Source organism: Taudactylus pleione, unplaced genomic scaffold (genome assembly GCF_031769625.1).
Source record: "Taudactylus pleione unplaced genomic scaffold, aTauple2 ptg000012l, whole genome shotgun sequence".
Lineage (NCBI taxonomy): Eukaryota > Metazoa > Chordata > Amphibia > Anura > Myobatrachidae > Taudactylus > Taudactylus pleione.
The window spans coordinates 5,958,740-5,965,665 of NW_028284415.1; positions in this window are offsets into that span (position 1 = coordinate 5,958,740).

Here is a 6,926-nt window from a genome sequence, read left to right on the forward strand (position 1 = left end):
TGCGGAGTTTTGTGATGGGGGCCGGATGATCTGTGATTCTCCGGTCCATCACATCTGTGAGGACCAGGAGTTCTCTGCGAGTAAATGCTGCGGCTCTCATGATGGCAATGATTTTTTCAACAAAAAACAGTTTTAATAAAGGTCCCAGAAAAAAATTTGATTGGCTAATGTACTTTGAAAAATAACAGAATGCATTGTATTGGTTATTGTATGAGTCATGTGACCTACACCCTCACAAATATAATGTGAATTATGATAGGCTTGATGCAGTGACATGCATAAGCTAATTTAAATATTATTAATAAAGATGAAAAATCTGCATATAAACTAACGCAAAACAATAGTAGCATTCAAACAAACTTTAAAATTTGGAAAACCATCCCCTTGGTACAAACGTACGTATTCTGCGGAAGGAATGACACACACGAACAGTAATAAAGTTTATTGACATTGTAAAAAAAAACGGATTGCAAAGATGTGAATACCAATTAAGCTAATGAATATACTGATTGCTATTAATCGATTCAAGTATGTGGGCAGAATGAAATAGCAGGCAATCGAAAACTGACAAGGCAACTTCCGGAATTGACTTGTGCGAGCGTTCCCTGCAACCAAAGAGGAAACGGACGGTCGCTATTTCGAACGTTCGCTAGCTAGAGGAGGGGTTGGGAGACTATGGGGCGGAAGATTAGCTGCGAACGAAAATATGAGCGAGCGGTTTAATTTACATTTTCCTGCTCGTACGCCGTACATGCAAACGGCCACTTGCGTCCGGGTCTGAGTCAGGCCCTTAGTCCTTTGTCATTTAAAGAAAATTTGTCCAAAGAAAAAAGATTAGCTTTAAAACAATTAAAAGATAACAGTTCACTTATCTTGAGATTAGCGGATAAAGGAGGAGGAATTATTATTCAGGATAAAACTGACTATATTTGTGAAGCTAAAAGACAGTTATGCGATAATAAATATTATATTATTTTGCCTAAAGATCCCACTGCAAATTGTTGTCGAGAATTTGATAATATGTTGGTTGAAGCCAAGATTGAGAGCGCGATATCCGAGGAAGAGTTTAAATTTTTACATTGTGCACACCCCATCACTCCGATTTTTTATCATTTACCAAAAATTCACAAATCACTTACGTCACCCCCTGGGCGCCCTATTATTTCAGGTATTGGTTCTATCACTTCTAATTTGTCACATTTTGTTGATGTTCATTTACAGAGTCACGTCGTTAATTTAAAATCACATCCTAAAGTTACAAAACAATTTTTACAAAAGATTTCAGAAGTAAGTTGGACAGAAGGGTGGGGATTACTCACCCTAGATGTCCAAGCATTATATACAAACATCCCACATCAAAATGGATTGGAAGTTGTTAGATACTATCTAGAAACTGATAATAGTTTATCAGTAAAACGACGTGACTTTGTATTAAATTCCATATTATTTATACTCACTCACAATTATTTTTTATTTGAAAACACTTATTATTTACAAGCACTTGGAATGGCCATGGGGACCAGGTTTGCGCCGAGTTTTGCGAATCTCTATATGGGCCGTTTCGAAGATGAGTTTATTTGGAACGGTCCATATAGAGATGACCTGGTCCTCTATGGCCGTTTTATTGACGATTTATTTATTATTTGGAAAGGGGGACAAACACGTGCACAAGATTTGTTAACTATTTGAATTATAATAAGTACGATCTCACTTTTACTCACAATTTTTAGTTTTAACTCTATTATTTACTTGGATATCGCGCTCTCAATACGAGATGGTGTTTTGGTTCCTTCAAATTACGTTAAACCTGTAGGTGCAAATAATTATTTGCACTACAAAAGTGGACATTACAAACCTTGGATAGAGAATATCCCAAAAAATCAGGTACTAAGATTAAGACGGAACTGTGCTGATAATGACGATTTCTGTGTTCAAATGGAGGGGTTATCCTGAGTATTTACTAGAAAGTGCGATAGCCTATGGCAAATCAATCAATAGAAAAGATCTTCTTGTGAATAAAGAGAAAAAAGAATCTAAATCCAATTATAAGGACAATTTTCAAAATAATAGTGTTATATTTATCTCCAGATATAATGTAAAATCAAATAATATTAAGAAAATTATATATAGTAACTTTCCAATTTTATTACAGGATCCTATATTAAAAAATTGTATTACAGATAAACCTAGAATCACGTTTAAAAAGAATATGAATCTTAAAAATTTGTTAGCACCGAGTGAACTTGCTTCACAAAAATGTGACTATGATAATACATGGCTACCTTCCAAACCATTGAGGAGCTATAAGTGCAACAGATCCATCTGTTTGACGTGCAAACATATGATAAATAAAGCTAAAGACATTGTTTCTACTGCCAATGGAACAGTGTTCCCACTTAAAATATTCATGAATTGCGAAACCACATACTGTGTGTATGTGCTCCAATGTCCGTGCTCCCTACAGTATGTAGGTCGCACCACTAGGTCAATAAAAACCAGGTTTAGTTTGCACAGACGGAATATTATCAATAGAGTACATACATACATTCTTATGTGCTCCGGGGACATTGTTCTGCGAACATATAGGTACGTTTAGATTTATCCTTTTCCTCTCCCTTTTCATTTTCATTATTCAAATATGTTTCAGAGATAATATCTTTATACATTTGGATATGTCTCATCTTTTAATGAAGATATATGTTATGTATGTATATGATCTATATAATTTGTATAATATGTATCAGCTAGTCACTGACTATATGGTTACGAATGTTTTATAGATGGAGATATTTAGTTTATAATGGGAGATCTGGAGTAATAATTATTAACATCTTTAACTCAGTTCAAGAATATCTCTTTAAGTGTATAGACATAGACAGGAAAATAAATTAATAATATATTTTTAATATGTTGAATGATAAAAGAAATTGTGTGTATATATTTATATGTGTTCACGCAATCTCTCTTCCTCTTTTTATTTTTTTCTATTTGATGGGTTAATTGAAGGGAAGAGGGTAATTCACATGTATGGAATTAAACAATCAATTAAGGCAATCCTGGAAGTTTAAAAGGAGACCAAATAGAGACATGTCTCCAGTCTTGAAAAAGTCCTAATCAAGTATAGGATGAAACGCGTTGACCAGAGCCACCAAGTGCTTTCCAGGAGATCCAGGATATTATACAACCCAAAGTTTTTCCATCCAGTAATCACTTTGGGATCTATTTCTACCCAGGATGCAGCTACAGCCATTGGGAATCGGCCACAGCAGCTGAGGCACAACTTGCTGATTACCCAGCCAGAAACCAGAGCCGCTCCTGCACAGACGTGCTTGGGATAGGAGCTGCTGGAGGACTTATTGCCCAGCAAGCCCTACCCGCCGCTTGCATAGCGGGACCTGCCAATCAGCTGATTTACAGCGTATACCTCACTTGCTATTCATCTAGCGGCTGGAGCCGACGCATCATCACCTGTGTTCGGGTAAGGAGTCACTGGAGGACATATAGCCCAGCAAGCCCTCCAAGCTCCACACACAGCGGTCATTGCTGTTTGTGTTTGCAGTATTCTCTGGAGGATTAGAAGAGCATTTTTATTAGTGCACCTGATTTGTATCATCAGCGGATACCACCGCATCCCGTGAGTTCCACCCCATACCCATTTGGTTATTTCTTGATATGACTATGAATATCTCCATGGGACTGTATGTACATCATTAGCGTGGCCACGCTTATAGTAATTACCGTTGGTTACTTAGAGATCAAGCAAAATTCATAATATATTTTATATATTGGAGCTGGGACGCAAGCACCTTTTCACTAGTAATATCTTTTATTCAAATTCATGTGTTCACTTATTGTGATTTCTATCTAGTTGACACCATTTTTCATCAGATTTGCCACTCAAACAGTTATTGGTATCTCATTATACAGTGTCATCTAGAGAAACCATTATTTATTGGCTTATGATCATGTTTGTTTATATATGTGTATTCATTGGATATTAAATTGAGATTTTATTCATCCAGTCTCCTATCCATTTCTACAGAGAGCATAAATGCGATCTATTTTCTGTATAGACATATAGTATCATTATCCACCTTGCGCAGTAGCTACACAGTTTTGTTATTTTCAGGTTTATACAATTTATTTGGTCCTAACTAGATCAAAGATTGCTACTAGCTAGCAGGTGGACGATTAATATTATTATTTTTGATATTTACTTTGGAGCGCCGGATACTGTCAGTGGCGTAACTACCGTAGGTGCAGGGGGTGCAACTGCTATGGGGCCCGGGTCGTCTCTGGGGCCCGGTCCTCTCCTGCACCTAAGCTACTAGGCCAGCCAGCTATGTACTGTGCGGACAAGGGAGTTGTGTCCTGGGTCCCCTCTCATTGAGCGTGCAGCCAGGAGGAGTGATGCACCGGCCGCTGTGGTTGACACTACAGGAGTGAGAGCACGGCAGCTGATGTACCATTGTCCCTTGTGCGAGTTCTCCATGGCCGCTGCTCTGTCCCCCGCTCCTCACCACGGTGTTCTCTAGCGATCAGTGGCATCCTTACAGCTGTCTGCCCATAAGAGACCCCTCATCCCTGGAACAGTCTCTGGAATCCGCGGAGGTGTGTGGTTGGGATCACTGCTGGTGGCCGGCTGAGGGATGATACTGCATCCAAACTGTGTCCGCGATAAGGTCAGTATGCGGCTGTTATTACACGCTAGCTTTAGTGCCATTAGTGTCTGCAAAATGCATTCTCTCCTCGACTTTTCCTCCAGTGATGAGGCCCTGGATGTACGTGCGCAGCTCCTGCTGCTGGCTGCTTCTACTACTGGCAGCGGGACAGAGCTGCTATAACTTTTTTTTTCTGAGCCTTCCCCCCCTCCTCAGTATGTCTCTACCCTATCCCTCCCCAAGTGTGCCTTGAACCCCCTCCCCAAGTATGCTTCTGCCCCATTCCTTCCCAAGTTTGTAATGATCCCCCTTGCCCCAAGTATACCTCTGCCTCAACCCTCCCAAATTGTGCCTAGATCCCCAAGTATGCCTCAGCCCCATCCCTCCCCAAGTGTGCCTCTGCCACCATCCCTCCCCAAGTGTGGCTCTGACCCCTGCTCCCGAAGTGTGCCTCTATCTTTCCCCCTCCCAAGTGTGCCTCTGCCACCATCCCTCCCCAAGTGTGGCTCTGACCCCTGCTCCCCAAGTGTGCCTCTATCTTTCCCCCTCCCAAGTGTGCTTCTGCCAGCATCCCTCCCCAAGTGTGTGGGGCATGAGGCGTATGTTAACATTGTCGGGGGGTGTCATAGCCTCTGTGTCCATTGGGGTCAGAAGAGGGCCCTGCCAGTTTCATCTGTCCTGTGCCCTGCAATTTCTGATGGTAGCCCTGGCCCTGTGCTGCACATGCTGAAGGAGGACTGAGCTCATGAGGTGAGCCGGTTAGGGGGCGGGCCCATGAAAATTTTGCTATGGGGCCCCCCTAGGTCTAGTTACACCCCTGGGTACTGTAGTTTGTTAACTACATATATACAGGATTAGACCCTTCCTCACCTAGGAAGCTACTAAAACTCTCTTCCACTCGCTGGTCATCTCCAGATTAGAATACTGTAACCTTCTGCTAACTGGTCTCCCACCCTCTCCACTACAAGCAGTCCTCAATGCTGCTGCTCGGCTCATCTTCCTCTCCAGAGGTTCTACATCTGCTTCCCCTCTCCTTCAATCCCTACACTGGCTCCCCTTCAGATGCAAATTCAAGGTTCTTATACTCGCCTACAAAGCCCTCACCAAATCCTCTCCCACTTACATTTCTGATCTTCTCTCCCTTCCCCCTCCTGACCACTTCGCTCAACAAATGCATGCCACCTCTCTTGACAACTGATTACTTCCTCCCACTCCTGCCTGCAAGATTTGCCCGTGCTGCTCCCTACCTTTGGAACTCTCTCCCTCTCCTTATCAGACTCTCCACAAATCTTCAAAGGGGCTCTCAAGACCCACTACTTCATCAAGGCCTTCCAGCTCTCATCCTAACCCACTTCATGCTCTTTCCTCCCAGTCTGCCCCTCCCCTTTAGAATGTAAGCTCTCACGAGCAGGGACCTCTTCCCTCATGTGCTTCTCTTTACATTTTCTTCTACTCCTTACTCCCCACAAGGGCACCTAACACTTGACTGCCAACTCCCTGCTGCTTATTGTGAGTGCTTTAATCGCTATTGCAGCTATGTATATAACCATGTCCTTGTCCTGCACTGTAATGTACTGTAAGTTACTCGTTTCTTGTGCACTTATTATTTTATGTACTCTGTAAGGCGCTGCGGAATACCTGTGGCACCATATAGATAAAGGATAATAATAATAATAATAATTATAGGCTGAAAGCACTAGTACTAGATAAAAAATGGGGAAGACTTGCATACTTTTTTTTGTTTAATTGTATCATTTTCTTTAACATCAAAATCGCTCAGTTGTAAGGAAAATGTCCACTGTACTGATAATTGACTGCTTGGGTAGTAAAAGAAACGGTTTTTTTTTTCATTTTGTAGCATTTTCAAGCACATTTTCCAGTAGCACAAACGGCAATAATGCAGTATATGGGCAGCTTTAGGCTTGCCGCATACAATTTGCTCTAGACCGCCATGTCTGTAATGACACAAGTCGCATATAGGTGTCATTTATTTTCACAGATACAATTCTTCATATATACCTCATAAAATTAATAGATATATAACTGTACTTTTCCGTGTTGTCATTTTTGACTCCTCGTGGGACGGTGAAAGGATGATTTGTGGGCCTGCTTCCAGCCCACATAGAGAATAATATTGCTATGGGGGGCAGACAGAAACCATAAATAAATTACCTGCAGTACAACTACTATCCCTCATCCTCACTAAAAATGGCGCAAACGGCAACACTTATTATACATCCGGGCTCCTCCCCCATGGGTGTGTCT